This window comes from Wyeomyia smithii, chromosome 3, assembly GCF_029784165.1.
Source record: "Wyeomyia smithii strain HCP4-BCI-WySm-NY-G18 chromosome 3, ASM2978416v1, whole genome shotgun sequence".
In the NCBI taxonomy this organism is placed as follows: domain Eukaryota; kingdom Metazoa; phylum Arthropoda; class Insecta; order Diptera; family Culicidae; genus Wyeomyia; species Wyeomyia smithii.
The window spans coordinates 256,409,907-256,426,629 of NC_073696.1; the positions used below are offsets into that span (position 1 = coordinate 256,409,907).

The window sequence follows — 16,723 nt, forward strand, 5'->3', positions numbered from 1 at the left end:
ACGCAGCATGTTTTTTAATGGTTTTTCACCTTCAAATCGTTCATTTAGAGTGTACGATGAGTTTGGCAAGACCAATCACTGAATGTTCACTGGTTTATCTTTACATTTTTTTTATTTTTTCTTGATTTCCTGCTCGATTCGCAAGTGGAAATAACTCAGCTATTGATTCTTTTTCGAAAGTATTTAGCAGAAATGATTAAAAACCTTCAGCGAAAAAGGTTTTTACGCGGATTTAGAATTTACACGGTTTTCACGCGTTTCTTTTCGCTCTACGTACCGTACTGCATCAAATTTCGAACACTTAAGCTATGATGTAACTTCTTGCACTAAAAAATCAACGAAAAATGAATTTTCCCGTCGATCTTAAAGGTTTAACATGTAGGTTATTTCATTTTTGTTGCCATTAGGTGCTATTTATATAGATTCAAACATGTTTTGTCTATTTTAAAACTAGCATATATTTTTCAATCAATGTTTTGTAGTTGAATGGTCGTCTGATGATCGTCGAATGGCCATGAATATGCAGCATATATGGATTTGTTCTGCTAAGCCACGATGCTCGTAGTCGGCAGCGAGGATAAAAAATTTGCTTAAAGATTTTAAGTCATCAGATATAATTTGCGCCGTTAAACATTAAATTGTATTTGTGCCGTGTCAAATAAACGATAGATGAAAAAAAAACATGTTTTGTACATTAAATTAACGAGAATTCAGAACTCGGCTTTGATTCAAATTCCGAACACTTCAATGTAATCACTAAAGATAGTTAAGCAAACCGTCTCAACACTGACTGTCACTTTTTTCAACGCCTGCTGGTTCCCTGGAAGTGGTCCTACAGTGAACAGCTACGTCACTGGGTAAAGAACATTCCGAGGAACGAAATGGTATATAATAACCATATTTTTGATTACTCTAGCTATAATAGTGTGATTTTTATTCCGAAGTGTTTGAAGTTTGAGACTGTTCTAAGTTTGAGTCGAAACGGTATGCCTCGCAAAAAACAAGACGTTAGTGTACTTAGAATTTGCATTTTTACATGAAATTTTTGGTTGCATTCTAATTGCAATACAGTCGGGTTTTTTACATTTTTCTAAAAAAAATTACAACTGTTTTGTATGAATACTGAAAATTTATGCATTTTAGCCTTTAGACTGACCATTATCATATTCAGTCAATGTTCAAACATTTTGGGAGTGTTTTTAACGTCATTCTTTCAACTCAATCAAGTCTTTTTAACGCGATTCCTTACAAATTATGAATACATCCTCTGCGTAAAAAAATGACCGTTTCACAGAACACAAAAAGAAAAAGTGAAACTGAGACGAATTTCACAAAAACTCAAATTTTGTACATTCATCGAATGTCGTCGAATACTGCAAAGCTCTATCGTATAAGAGAAAACTGGCATCGCTGCGTCATCTTTATGGCCAAATCTAAAACTAATTTCAGCATCTGTATTAAAGCACTAACTATACCAAGATGATTTTGTTCTACTAGATTCCATTTCTGGTCCAGTTTGCAGTTTTTATAAGAAAAACACATTAAAAAATTAGATTTTTAAGATAATTATTTCTATTTTTTTCCAGATATTTTTGCTGAAACCAATTTTTTTTTACATTGCACTTGTTTTTTGGAGAGACAAAATTACTATTTACAACATTGCCGAAGATGCCACACCGATCAAACAAACCATTCTGGTTTTAAAAATATTTGTAATTACAGTCCCCCCACGATTAAATGGATCACTTAAGAAGATGTATGAATTCAAAAAATCATTTCTGACCAATTTTATTGTTTATAAGTAATCTCTAAATATTTTCAGTCACAGAAATATGTAATCTTTCACTTTATTGAGTATTTGTTTCCATGTTTTGTGAATATTTCTCAGAAAGTATATTAATTTCATAACTCACCAAATACACAATCATGAATCACTTTTGATAGCGGTTCTGATTATGAGACAACTCGCATCATATTATGGATCAACATAATGAAAACAGCTTTTGGCAACGAATTTATTCAATAAACCTTATTCAAATTATGTAATTTAAAGAAATAAAATCGTATTAAAGATCCCGGATGGCCTGGTCACATTTTATGTGGCTTTTGAGGTTGCAGTTAGATCGAGAGTCCGTGTCTGTCGCTTCCGAAGATAGCAATGAACCATTGTATACGGTACATCATAACAGTTTCCCGCTGTACGTAACTTTCCTATTCCTCGTGCCTTGGAAATAATATTTTTCAAAGGCTCAGCACTGTTTAGCTTCCGTTTAGAGCTTAATAGAAGTTGAGGGGGGTGTTGTAATTGGTGAAAATCACATTTGAATCGGAGTGATCCATATTTATTGAGAACTATCTTGTCTCTGTCCTTATTATAGAACACTTAGAAAATAACTAGTTTTTACAAAAAAATCGTTATCAACCATCAACATTTTGATGAATCGTGAATAACTTACCTAGATCTTTGTATATGAGTTATTTTTTGCACGAGAATTAGCGATAATATCACATATGAACTTTATGAATGATGAGCGTGCTACTTACGCTGATTGAGAAAAACGACAAATATTTTGATAGATTCTGGAAGACAATATTTCACGCTTATGAAAAACACATCAATCTAGGAATAAAAACGATGTTTTCTGTGTAACCTGCTGAGAACAGAACGGTTAAACTCTTTAGGAACATATCCACACCTGAACTACATAATTGGATCTCATACGCTCGTACAACATCGCATTCGGCCTCGCGTCTATTCGACCTTGCGTCCATATGCTTCGTGTCCCGTTCCCCTTTGAAATCACGTCCAATTTTCGATATGAAGCCTAACTGGCGATTGGCTTGTGAAATAATTATAATCATAATTATAGTTATAATTATAATCATAGTACGATGACGATCAAAAGACTGTTTTGAATCGAGGGTCACGCCAAGATCATTCACGTACTCAACTACATTCAAAGCTTGGCCATCTTTTTGGTAATTAAATTTAATGGGCGATTTTATACAATGATAAGTTATTACGTTGCATTTAGCAATGCTGATTGTCAGACAATTCAATTTACACCAATACACAAACGAATCTATCATTCCCTGAAGACGATGACAATCCTCGATGCAACGAATCGTCAAACCTTAAAATATTAAGGTCATCAGCATAAAAAAGCCTACATCCAATTCCTAATACAGCAGTAGCGTCGTTGAAATCTAAACATGTAAAAATGCAGCTCTGTCTGTCTGTCTGTCTGATTCATATAGGCTTGGAAACTACCGAACCGATCGGCGTGAAATTTTGTATATAGGGGTTTTATGGGCCGGGAAAGGTGACTAAGATAGTTCAAGTCCCCTCCCTCTTCTGCAAGGGAGGGGTCCCATACAAATGAAACACAAATTTCTGCACATCTCGAGAACTAACCAAGTAAATACAAAATATTATAGCCTTAAGTTACATTTAGTTTCAGCTCGTAGTCGGCAGCGAGGATAAAAAATTTGCTTTTAGTTATTAAGATACTTTAGAAAGTAAGCTACCAGATATAATTGGCGCCGTTAAACATTGAATTGTGTTTGTGCCGTGTCAAATAAATTATAGATGAACAAAAAAAAACAAGTAAATAGAACCAAAATTGGTAGGTGGATGTTTTTAGAGGTAACAAATATATCCATAATGGTTTGACACCCGTCCCTCTTCTACAAGGGAGGGGTCCCATACAAATGAAACACGAATTTCACACAGCTCGAGAACCAATCAACCAAATACAACCAAATTTGATATGTGAATGTTTTTAGAGGTAACAAGTATGTCCATAGTGGTTCGACTCCCCTCCCTCTTCTGTGAGGGAGGGTTTCATAACAAATGAAACACAAATTTGTGCTTATCTCGAGAACAAACCAACTAAATGGGACCAAATTTGGCAGGTGATTGTTTTAGGGGTAACAAATATAATGGTTTGACACCCCTCTCTCTTCTATAAGGGAGGGGTCCCATACAAATGAAACTCAAATTACGCACAGCTCGAGAACCAATCAAGCAAATATAACCAAGTTTGGCAGGTGAATGTTTTTAGGTGTAACAAACATGTCCATAATGCTTCGACACCCTTCCTACTTCTGGCATGTCTCCAAATACCATTTCAAAATCCAAGTTGGCGGCTTCCTGTTTCTGAAAAATAGCGGCAATTGAACAAATACCACCCAACATGGGTATTTCCGGAATTGTTATGATGCACTGAAGCCACAAATCGACCTCAGACAGCATTTCGAATTGTAAGATGGCGACTTCCGGTGTCTGGAAAACAGCCGAAAATGATCAAGTACCACTCAATATATGCGTTTCTTTAATCAGATTGACGCACAGAGGCCAGAAATTGTTCCCAAATGTCCTTTTGAAATCCAAGATGGCGACTTCCGGTTTCTGAAAAACAACGGCAAATGACCAAATATCACCCAATATGGGTATTTCCGGGATTTTTATGATGCACTGAAGCCACAAATCGACCTGAGACAACATTTAGAATTGTAAGATGGCGACTTCCGGTGTCTGGAAAACAGCCGAAAATGATCAAATACCACCCAATATGAGTGTTTCTTCAACCAGATTGACGCTCAGAGGCCAAAAGTTGTCTCCTAATGCCATTTTGAAATCCAAGATGGCGACTTCCGGTTTCTGAAAAACAGCGGCAAATGACCAAATACCACCCAATATGGGTATTTCCGGAATTGCTATGATGCACTGAAGCCACAAATCGACCTCAGACAACATCTTGAATTGTAAGATGACGACTTCCGGTGTCTGGTAAACAGCCGAAAATGATCAAATACCACCCAATATGAGTGTTTCTTCAACCAGATTGACGCTCAGAGGCCAAAAATTGTCTCCTAATGCCATTTTGAAATCCAAGATGGCGACTTCCGGTTTCTGAAAAACAGCGGCAAATGACCAAATACCACCCAATATGGGTATTTCCGGAATTGCTATGATGCACTGAAGCCACAAATCGACCTCAGACAACATCTTGAATTGTAAGATGGCGACTTCGGTGTCCGGAAAACAGCCTAAAGTGACCAAATACCACCCAATATGAGTATCTCTGGAACAAGAATGAAGCTGAGAATTGACCTCAGACACCATTATGAATTGTAAGATGGCAACTTCCGGTTTCTAAAAAACGGCCAGAAAAGGCCGATTTCCATACAATATGGGTATCTTCGGAACCAGAATGATACACAGGAGCTAGAATCGACCACAGACACTATTTTGAATCCGAAAATGGTGACATCCGGTTTCTGGGAAACAGCCGAAAATGACCAAATAACACCAAATATGGGTGTTTCTTATGCAGCTGAGGGGCCAGAAGTTTTCTCCAAATGCCATTTTAAAATCCAATATGGCGACTTACGGTTCCTGAAAATAGCCCAAAGTGACCAAATACCTCCCGATATGAGTATCAAACAAAATGGCGTCGAAAAATCTCAAAAATTTCCAGTTTCTCAAAAATTGAAAATGGCGCCATTGTTGCCCCTTAAGTTGAAATATGTTCAAACTCCGGGGAATCACATCAAACTTCATCAAAAAATCATACATAGAAGCCAAGGCAAAAAAATTGTTGCACTGTGTAATCGTAGTACGATGACGATCAAAAGACTGTTTTGAATCGAGGGTCACGCCAAGATCATTCACGTACTCAACTATATTCAAAACTTGGCCATCTATTAGGGATTTGAATTTAATGGGCGATTTTATACAATGATAAGTTATTACGTTGCATTTAGCAATGCTGATTGTCAGACAATTCAATTTACAACAATACACAAACGAATTTATCATTCCCTGAAGACGATGACAATCCTCGATGCAACGAATCGTCAAACCTTAAAATATTATGGTCGTCAGCATGAAAAAGCCTACATCCAATTCCTAATACAGCAGTAGCGTCGTTGAAATATAGTATAAACAGAAGTGGTCCCACATTACTGCCCTGTGGTACCCCAGATTTATTAGTGAATGGAGGCGATAGTTGTGATCCTAATTTCACTCGCACTAGTCTACCATACAAATATGAGCATAGCCATTTTACGAATTGTTGCGAAGCACCCATTCGTAAAGTCTTGTCTAGAAGTATCGGGTGATTTATGCGGTTGAAAGCAGCCTTCAGATCAGTGTATATCACATCCACCTGCGCTTTGCGTTCCATTTCGTTAATACAACTGGACTTCACCTCCACCTAGGTGATTCGTAGTGACGGAACGGCCAGTCGTAAAACCATGTTGGTCAGGCGAAATATAGTGTCTAGTGCTACGTTGTATAGCTGCACTTACGATAATTTCAAAAAGTTTCGAGCCTGCGGATAAATTGGTGATGCCGCGGTAATTTTTTACGTTGCTACGATCACCATTTTTGAAAACAGGAAACATTATGGAATTTTACCAGACATCCGGGAACTTTCCTGATGCGAAGGATTTATTGAATCTACAGCTAGAAAAAAATACACCAAGGTCTTTTTTTACACAAGTCTTTTTTGAGTTGCAAATATAACGAAGAAAACCGTCTTAAAATGTTTGACCCTCGTTTGAATATGATAGTGGTCAACCTAGAGACCAAAATTCAACATTTTAAAGTTTCAGTATTTACACCGAAAATTGCGATTTTTTTTTTTTTTTAGAACATATATATGATTACTTTTGGTCTAAAACGGAAAATGTGATTGAAATGAGGTCGATATCTTGTACCGTTTTTTGAGAAATTTAGAAAAGCAACCCGCGTAAAATCGTATAAAATAAGACCTTATTGTACAAGAGTAAAACATGAAGCCCTTAATGCCTGTTTATCTTGTTCCTTCAATCTTTTTGTTATTTCTCACCCAACGTTTCGAGCTACTTAAAAGTGTGATTGAAGTTTCAGCAAACTTTACACGGTATCAAAGAAAGTATCAGACTAAACTCACATTTTGTAAGGAAAACAAACTCAAGCACGAACTAATCAAAACCTAATCTTAAGAGTTGGAGTCTACATAGTAGATGAAAACTCGAAATGATGTAATTGAATAAGTACTTCTGCAGAACTGAATTTTTCATCCGTTAAGGAACTCACCAAGCAAAGCAGTTACCTTCAGGAACATTTTTCTTGATTACAGCCAACCGCAGAGTAAAAGCGCACTTTACCGAGCTCTTTTCATTATTCTTTATTTTTATTTGCTTCAAGCGGCGGCGGGAGCAACGGAGGTGGCCGATTAAATTCAATTTACCTCCGCCGTAATAACAGCGGATTCCATTCTGAGTGCACAAAGCCGCCAGGTTTAGAGGAGAATAAATTCAAAAACATATTGTGAAATAAATGAGAATTACACAACCTCTGGATTTGTCTTCAAACCGAAGATGAATGAAGTATGCTGTAATGACGGGAGAGTCAAGTTGTAAAATTTTACCGTGTATGCGGAAACAATGTCATTCTTTTGCCAGCTTTGCTGCTGACTAAACGAAAAATCTGCATGCCCTTCATCGTGGCACAGATTGCACAAATTGACTGACTTGGCTGAAGTTTTGTGTGTCAAGGAACGGGTGGGTGCTTTTGCCACTCTGGGCTGCCATTAACGGTAGTAGCACCTACTAGACGCAGGGGTCACAATCGAGCCGCGCTTGTGGGTGTCGTCGAATTCCGACGACCAAGACCTTGATAATGAGCGGCGAAATGTGGCACGGTGGCAATAAATTTCCTTTTTTGAATAACAAAACCACACACAACACATACTATCTTTCGTTTGCGGTGGACCGAAAGCGCTAAAGGTTGAATCGTCTGAAGAGGGAATTGGAATACGATTTTATTGTTGAATCATATGAGAGAGATTTTACGCAAACTCGTCTATGGAATCATTAACATCTTTTCATATTGCGGTGAATCATTGTGAATTTTCTATTTTTGAATTAGTTCAGTGTTATTCAATGCATTGTTTCTCTTCTACTTACAGGTATTATCAATTCAGCAATAATCGAAACTTCAAAAAAATTGCATTGGTAAGTGTTGACAATTTTGTTAAACTCTCTTTTTCGATAAGGAGCATTTGCCAGATGTAAGCACAAACAGCAAAACATTCGAGTCATGATTTTCAGCCCACTGCTCCACTGCCTGGGTTATTATCTACCATCTCCGATACTATTTCGGTTGGGTCGAAATCGACAAATCAATTACGCACTGATTTCCCTGCGTTCACAGTGCTCAATTTTCCGTGTTTATTTCGCGTTGGCAGACGCACAAAACAAAACATCGCTGTTATAATCTAGTGGGAGCTTATTTTCCTTTCCTCGAGCTTGTTAAGGTTCACCGCAGACCTTGATGGCAGAGTTTAATAGCATTCCAATCGGTCAAGTCACCTGTACCTTAGATCATATCTCGCTGAACTTTTGTCGAAGCTTGCATTCCTATTTTCCGCATCACATAATTATCATGATAATTTCCTTTTCCTATTCGGTCACCGCCCATCGCGGCGGGCTTCCTTCCCTAGTCGTTTGTGGTTGCAAACGATTAACATTATCTCGATTCCTTTTATTATGTTTTCGCCATCTCGTTGATGATGACTAAGGGTCAATTGGAGAGAAGTACCCGATAAGCGATCAGCGACGGTTCAGTAGGTACATTTAATTATAATTCACTCATTCCATCAATTGGAATTTGTCAAAACAACCCCTTTATATTAAAGGTAAACTGAATAACAGAGATTTCAAACCGTCCACGGAACGGCCAAGCAGAACGTTACCTAGGGCTACGATTATCATTGCCATAATAGTATAATATAACGGCTTTCGCAAAAATTGATTATCATGCCGTCCATCGTCTGTTTATTTTTCGTATTTTCCGCCAATCCAGACGGGCGGTGCAAGAAAAAAGCCGGTTGTCGAGCCACGCGGGCACGTGCGCAACAATCACTTTCGCTTTCAGAGTCACCCGATAACGTCATACAAACGGGCATAACCGTCACGACGATGAAACCGGTTCCGGCGGTGGTGGCGCTTGAGCAGCATTGTTTGTTTTCCGTTTCAGCTAACGTTAATATACATACAAGCATGATGAGGCACTGTTAACCTGTCATCCCACACCGTCAGATGCTGCGAGTCGGGGTTCACTTTGATAAGCATGTTTCTACGCTCTTGGGTATTTTTCTTCAATTGCGATAGATATTTGTGAACTCCGTGGTTGCATAGTATCGGAGTGAAACTTTTTCCGGCGTGAAATTCTACTGAAGTAATTGCAAATTCAATGACATTTGACTTCGCACGAATCGGGAGAAAAACAGTCCCACATTGACTACAAATTCTCAATTAGTAGATGCAATACGGAGGAAAGCACAGCCAAACATTCATGAGACTGACAAGAGCATAACGAGGTAGAAAATTGTTTGAAATAATTTATTTCAGGAATTTTGTATCTCATCAAAATTCAGATTTATTCCAACTATGAACACTTTCATCGTTGCACACTGTTTCTAAGGCTAGTAAACCGCGATCTAAATTATATTGACCCAAAAAAATGATTTTAACGCCGTAGTATCTTCAGTAAATTTTTTCCATTAATTATCCTCCATTCTAAAACAAGCTGCATTTATACATTGCACCTAAATGTGAAAAACGAATTTTACTTTTCTCATGTTTGCATATAAAAATCCATTTTGCTCGGCAAAGTTGTGGCAAATTTGGTAAAAAACAACTTTGCCGAAGACACCATACTCCAATAGCTAAAGAAATATCAATATAAAACTAAATAAAAATAAGTCGTTGTCCTTATGTTACGATTCAACTTAACAGCGGATCAGCGGATCAGCATGGAAGTTTGTATATAGTGGTTTGTATATAGCCCAGGAAGGTTTGTATGCTAGTTTAGGGCCTCTTCCTCTTTGCATAACTCAAGAACTAATCAAACAAATGGAACCAAATTTGGCACGCAGAAGTTTTCGGAAGCAGGATATATATTATTAGTTTTTGGAAGCAGGAGAAGTAGTGGTTCAACATCTCTCCGTTCTCTGAAAGGGACAGCTCCGATATAAATGAAACACAAATTCCTGCATAACTCGAGAAACAATGTAGCAAATGGAACCGTATTTGGCATGTCGAGGTTTTTGAGAGCAAGAAATATTTATTTGGTACCCAGAGGCCAGAAATTAAATCCACATGCCATTTTGATATCCAAGATAACGACTTCTATTCTCTGGACAAAAAAAAAAGACTGAATATCACCCTTAAAAGGTATCTTCGTAATCGGGATGATGCATAGGAGCCAGAAGTTGCAATTTTGAATCTTTTCAGGGCCACCATATATTTTTTAGAGAGTTATTTTATCAGTGTTAGATTGAAGTTATTGACATAAACATATTGATTGAGAATAGTGTTTCGTAATATTATGGCCTATAATTCAAAGAATCATTCAAGATCAGAAGTTCGTTCCGAACGTTTCAAACTTGCGGATGTGGCTTTGCATGCAACTTTTCCTGATCATATATACATATATACATTTCGCTGTTTCAGCATCCGACTGCAGGAATTTTCTCGACACAATTATTAGTGATTGGCGATGGAAAAGTACCAGTTGAGGTTTTTGTTTGATTGATTTCGTTCCCACAAAATAGAAAAAAAATGAAGGACGAAGCTTATAACATTATAACATTGAAGAATATTAAAATATTGCAAAATATTAAAAAATGCAAATTAATGTGATTTTTTCAAGAATGCGTAAAATGAACACGGGCTGATTATGTCAAAAACATTACAAAAGTTAAAAATATGAAAATTCCAAAATAGTTAGAAAAAAATATCGTAGAAGTCAAAAATGGAACAGCAATATACGACGATAACCACACCCGAACCACTGTTTACATGCTGTTAAAGTTGGTAAAAAGGTTCCGATTGTGTTTAATAAAAGTTTTACATTTTGTTAAAGTTTTTTGCCTTTCTCCTAGAAAGGTATAGCAATCACTGGAAAAACTAAAGGTATAAAAGTGGTCCCAATGGCCCAATGTCATATATTACTCGACCCCTTTCGACGAACTGAGCATTTTCTGTATGTATGTATGTATGTGTGTATGTGTGTATGTGTGTGTGTATGTGCAATTTTTTTTCATAAAATTAATTGCAAATGAAAGGTGTAATTGCGCCATAGGTTGCTATTGAGTTTCATTGTAATCGGATTTTTAGTTTAGAGGTTACGTATCAAAATGTAAAAATCACGAAACATCAATATCTCAGAAACCACATAACCGATTCCCATAAAACTGGTTTCAAATGATCGGGCTGTCTCCAAAACCCTTAACTTTTAAATTTCGTTATGATTGAACACATGGTTCAAAAGTTATGTAAATAGAAGTTATCCTGAGATTGTTTAAACTCACTCATTTTTCTCAGAGATGGCTGAACCGATTTTCACAAAATTAGTGTCAAATGAAAGGTCTAGTTGCCCCATAGGTTGCTATTGAATTTCATTAAAATCGGATTGTAACTTTGTCCGTTGTTCATAAAAATGTGAAATCGCATAATGAAAGTAAACATATTGACTTTCTTCTAACGATCACTGGCTAATTAAAAGGTGGAAAAGTGTTACAAATGGCCGAATGTCATATACTACTCAACTCATTTCAACGAATCGAGCATTTTTTGCATGTATGCATGTTTAGGTGTATATGTTTGTGTGTGGGTGTGTACGTGTGTATGTGCACCTTTTTTTCGCACTCACTTTTCTCAGAGATGGTCTGACCGATTCTTTCTATTTTTGTGTCAAATGAAGGGTCTATTTGCCGCTTAGGTTGCTATTGAATTTCATTGTAATCAAACTTTTAGTTTTGGCGCTGCGTCAGAATGTGAAAATCGCTCTTATATCTCAGAAGCTATGAACATAGTTGAATTCATTCCAATGGGCTTTTAAACCCTTAAACAATGAGGTATCATAATGTTTAAACATGAGGTTTGAAAGTTATAGGAAGAAACGTAACCCGCAGACTGTTTAAAACTATAGCTACGATTAAAATATGTGGCCTCAACATCATTTAAATTTGATATTGTACTATTTCACTGTTTGCGGCCTTGCTCGGGATTGAAGTTGAAATTAAAAGTCATTTCTATCAGTTCACTTTTTGCCTTTCTCCTAGAAAGGTATAGCAATCACTGCAAAAACTAAAGGTATAAAAGTGCTCAGAAGGGCCGAATGTCGTATATCACTCGACTCAGTTCGACGAGCTGAGCATTTTCTGTATGTGTGTGTAACGCTCTCCTAATCTCACTCAATTTTCTCAGAGATGGGTGAACCGATTTCAATAAAATTAATTGCGAATGGAAGGTCTAGTTGCCCCATAAGACCCTATTGAATTTTATTGTAATCTGATTTCTAGTTTAGAGGTTATGTATTAAAATGTAAAAATCACGGAACATCTATATCCCGGAAATTACACAACCGATTACCTCTATTAGATTTAAGCATTCATGTAAATCTATTTTTGCAAATAATAAGTTTGAATGAGAAAGGCTGAGTCTGACCGCTAGGTGGATTAATTTAGGTTTTTATTGATTTATTGATTGGTTGGAGTAGGGAAAAGCCAGTGAAATTGTGACTGTTTCTGTTTCGAAAGTCACTTTTTTCATAGGCATAAAAACCTGCTTTTCTTTTCATAAGAATTGCTTACAAATAACAAATAAATTATTCCAACTAGCTAACCCAATAAACACAGTGTTCTTTGAAGGGCTGGCTAATGATTTCTATCAAATTTATCATCATATCATATGGCATCTCTATTTCCTAATTTCTACTAGAAGAATTAATCTATACACAATAGCGCTTTAAATTATCGCTTAAATATTTTTTTAGTTGTCGTGTAAACAGCTTCAAATTATGCAGATTTTTCAAATCAACGTGTAGAATATTAAACATTAATATCCCATTATATGTTATTCGTTTTCCTCCGTAGACCGCCTAGTATTGTGAGAATGATTTTGTCTCCTTTAATCCAAATTTTAAGTTGATAAAAAGGTTCCAGTTATGTTGATTTAGCATGTTCCGTATTTGACACATTTCGATTCTGACAACGTTTGGTTTCGTTTTCGACGACACATGTTTTTTTTTTGTTTTCCGATTTTAAATTTTTGCTTATTGGCGGCTCAAGATAACAGACTAGCTTCTCGTCTGATTTTTATGAAATATTATTAATTTTATGAACATAAAAAAAAACCACAAAAGCAGAAGCATACTTCGCTTCGCTTGAGATTTATTAATCCAGCTAGCGGTCAGAAGGACCCGTAAGAAAACCATACGGAAGTCTGGTGAAATATTCACGTCTATTTTTATTATTTCTTTTGTATTTTAATTGATATTTATTTTAAAAATGTTTTTTTACATCCAATACTTGATTCCATCTAAAAACCCAAGAAGTAAATCTCACCGTTGCACAGTGGTCTAAACTCGTAAAATCGTGATCGTTTTAGATTTGATGGTGAAATATTGTTTTTATGTAGCCAGTGTCTTCAGCAAGATCATTCTATGAAACAAGACCTTTCTTTTGATTTTTTGGGTTTATGATTAATTATTTTTTGTAATTTTCGAAATACCAGAATACTTCCTTCAGTAAAGTTGTTAGATGTAAAACCTATACGAAAAAACCTAAATTAATTCACCTAGCGGTCAGACCCAGCCTTTCTCATTCAAACTTTTATTTGTAAAAAAAGATTTACATGAACGCTTCAATCCAATAAATGTATATTCACTCTTTAGGTTCTAAAATATTGATGTTGAAATCTATACATATAAAAATGCAGTCCGGTCTATCTGATGCATATATGTAGGCTCGAAAACTACCGAACCGATCGACGTAAAAATTTGTATGTAGGGGTTTTTGGTGCCAATAAAGGTTCCTATGATAGTTTGAGACCCCTCCCTCTTCTGGAAGGGAGCGGTTCCATACAAATGAAACACAAATTTCGCACAGGTTAAGAACTAATCAAGAAAATACAACCAAATTTGGTATGTGAATGTTTTTAGAGGTAACAAATATGTCCATAATGGTTTTAACAATTCCCATTAAATATGAGTATCTCCGGAACCAGAAAGAAGCACAGAAGCTAAAAATTAATCCTAATACCATTCAATATGAATGTTTTCGGAACCAGAATTACGCCCAGATGACAAAAAGTGACCAAATACCACCCAATATGGGTTTCTTCGGAACCAGAATGTTTTTTTTTTTTTTTTTTTTTATTCTAATTAAATGTAATAAGATAAAGGCCCAATCGCAGAGAGCATAACGGGGCCGAAATAAATATTGGAGTAGGGAAAAGCCTGCTTGAGTAAAATTAATAAATATTTCTCCTCAAACAGGCATAAAAACCCTCTCATCTTTTCATATACAATAATACAATTATAAATAAGTTACAAAACATAAAACACAATCTTGATAAGTATGGTTCCTGCAGCTTCAAGAGCCAAATATATTTTCGGGAACGTCTTATTCCTGGTTAAGCGCGTAAATACAATCTGAAATGAAAACAAAAGTGTACTAAATAGGAACATCAATTGATTTAAGGAAGGAATATAGAAGACGCATATATGGGAAATCTAAAATTGCTAAGACATCACGAACAGGGACATTTGGTTGTTTATTCCGAGCTTTAAGAGAATTTTCTAAATTGGATCTAGCTTCACGATATAACGGACATGACCAAACAACATGTTCAATATCGTGGTAACCCTCGCCACAGGTGCAAAGGTGATACTCTGTGAGTCCTATACGACGAAGGTGAGCATAAAACTAGTAATGATTGGACATAAGCTGAGACATCATACAAATGAAATCACGACTTACGTCCAATTTGTGGAACCAAGGTTTTAAAGAAACTTTAGGAATAATTGAATGACACCATCTTCCTAGATCTCCATTGTCCCAAGAGTTTTGCCAGTTCATGAGCGACTCTCGACGTATAGAACTAAAAAATTAATTGAATTCAATAGGTCTTTCATAAATGTCACCATGTACTGTACCGATCTTAGCTAATGAATCTGCCGTCTCATTGCCCTCAATTAAAGAATGAGAAGGGATCCATACTAATGTAACCTGTGATGCGATTTCGGATAAAGTACTCAAATGGTCGCGTATTTCATTCAAAAAATATGAAGAACTCTTTATACTTTTTATCGATCGGAGAGCTTCAATAGCACTGAGGCTGTCCGTAAAGATGAAGTAATTGTTTTTAGGCAAATTTTCAACAAAACTTAATGTGTACTGAATAGCAGCCAGCTCTGCGACATAAACAGAAGCAGGGCTTTCGAGTTTGTAAGCGACGGATAAATTATTGTTATAAACACCGAAACCAGTAGATCCGTTGAGAAAAGAACCATCGGTATAAAATGAATTATTACAGTTTATATTTTGATATTTTTCACGAAATAGATTTGGAATCTGTTGTATACGTAGTTGATCAGGCATACTACGAATTTCATTTAACATTGATGTATCAAAAAATAGGGTAGAATCAAAGGTATCTAATGAGTAAATATTATTTGAAGGAAATGAAGAAGGGTTGATATTTTGAGACATGTAATTGAAATAAACAGTCATAAAACGAGTTTGAGATTGAAGTTCAACAAGTCTTTCAAAGTTATTTATTATCATAGGATTCAAAATTTCACTTTTCACAAGAATGTGAGAAGTGATAATCCAAAAACGATCTTTTAAGGGGAGAACGCCCGCTAACACTTCTAAACTCATCGTATGAGTTGAATGCATACAACCTAAAGCAATGCGTAAACAGCGATACTGTATTCGTTCAAGTTTTATGATATGAGTTTTTGCGGCAGAACGGAAACAAAAACATCCGTATTCGAGCACTGATAGAATTGTAGTTTGATAAAGTTTAATAAGGTCCCAAGGATGTGCTCCCCACCATGATCCAGTTACTGTGCGCAAAAAATTAACTCTTTGTTGACATTTCTGTATTAAATATCGAATATGACTTTTCCAAGTGCATTTTGAGTCGAACCATACGCCAAGATATTTATGAACTAAAACTTGAGTAATGGGTTCACCCACTAACATAAGTTGGAGCTGAGCTGGCTCATATTTTCTAGAAAAAACTACATATTCAGTTTTTTCAACTGAAAAGTCTATACCTAGTTGTATTGCCCAATTGGATAAGTTGTTCAAGGTATCTTGTAAAGATCTTTGTAAATCGGATGCCCTGGGACCTGTGGCAGAAATCACACTATCATCTGCAAATTGTCTGATAGTGCAATTTACCAAACAGTCATCAATATCACTCACATAAAAATTGTAGAGCAGTGGACTTAAACATGAGCCTTGTGGAAGACCCATGTAGCTAAGTCTAAACGCTGACAAACTACCATGAGAGAAATGCATATGTTTTTCTGATAGTAGATTGTATAAAAAATTATTAAATTTAGGAGGAAGACCTTTTTGATGAAGTTTATCAGAAAGAACATCTATAAAAACAGAATCAAAGGCTCCCTTAATGTCTAAGAATACAGAAGCCATTTGTTCTTTTTGAGCAAATGCAATCTGGATTTCTGTTGAAAGTAATGCCAGACAATCATTTGTTCCTTTAGTTCTACGGAAGCCAAACTGGGTATGTGATAATAAATTATTACTTTCAACCCAATGGTCTAAACGATATAAAATCATTTTTTCAAACAATTTACGAATACAAGAAAGCATCGCAATTGGACGATATGAGTTATGATTAGAAGCAG

The 16,723-nt window shown here is 36.1% G+C and overlaps 1 protein-coding gene across 4 annotated transcripts in view; it reads left to right on the forward strand.

Moving 5' to 3' along the window:
• The window catches only part of LOC129729567 (UDP-glucosyltransferase 2), a 121,357-nt gene that overhangs the window by 53,880 nt on the left and 50,754 nt on the right, over positions 1-16,723 (forward strand). For all 4 annotated transcript variants that reach the window (XM_055688233.1, XM_055688235.1, XM_055688234.1 and 1 more), the window contains one exon: positions 7,962-8,007. The gene's annotated coding sequence lies outside the window, so the exon portion shown is untranslated. The remainder of the gene's footprint in view (positions 1-7,961; positions 8,008-16,723) is intronic.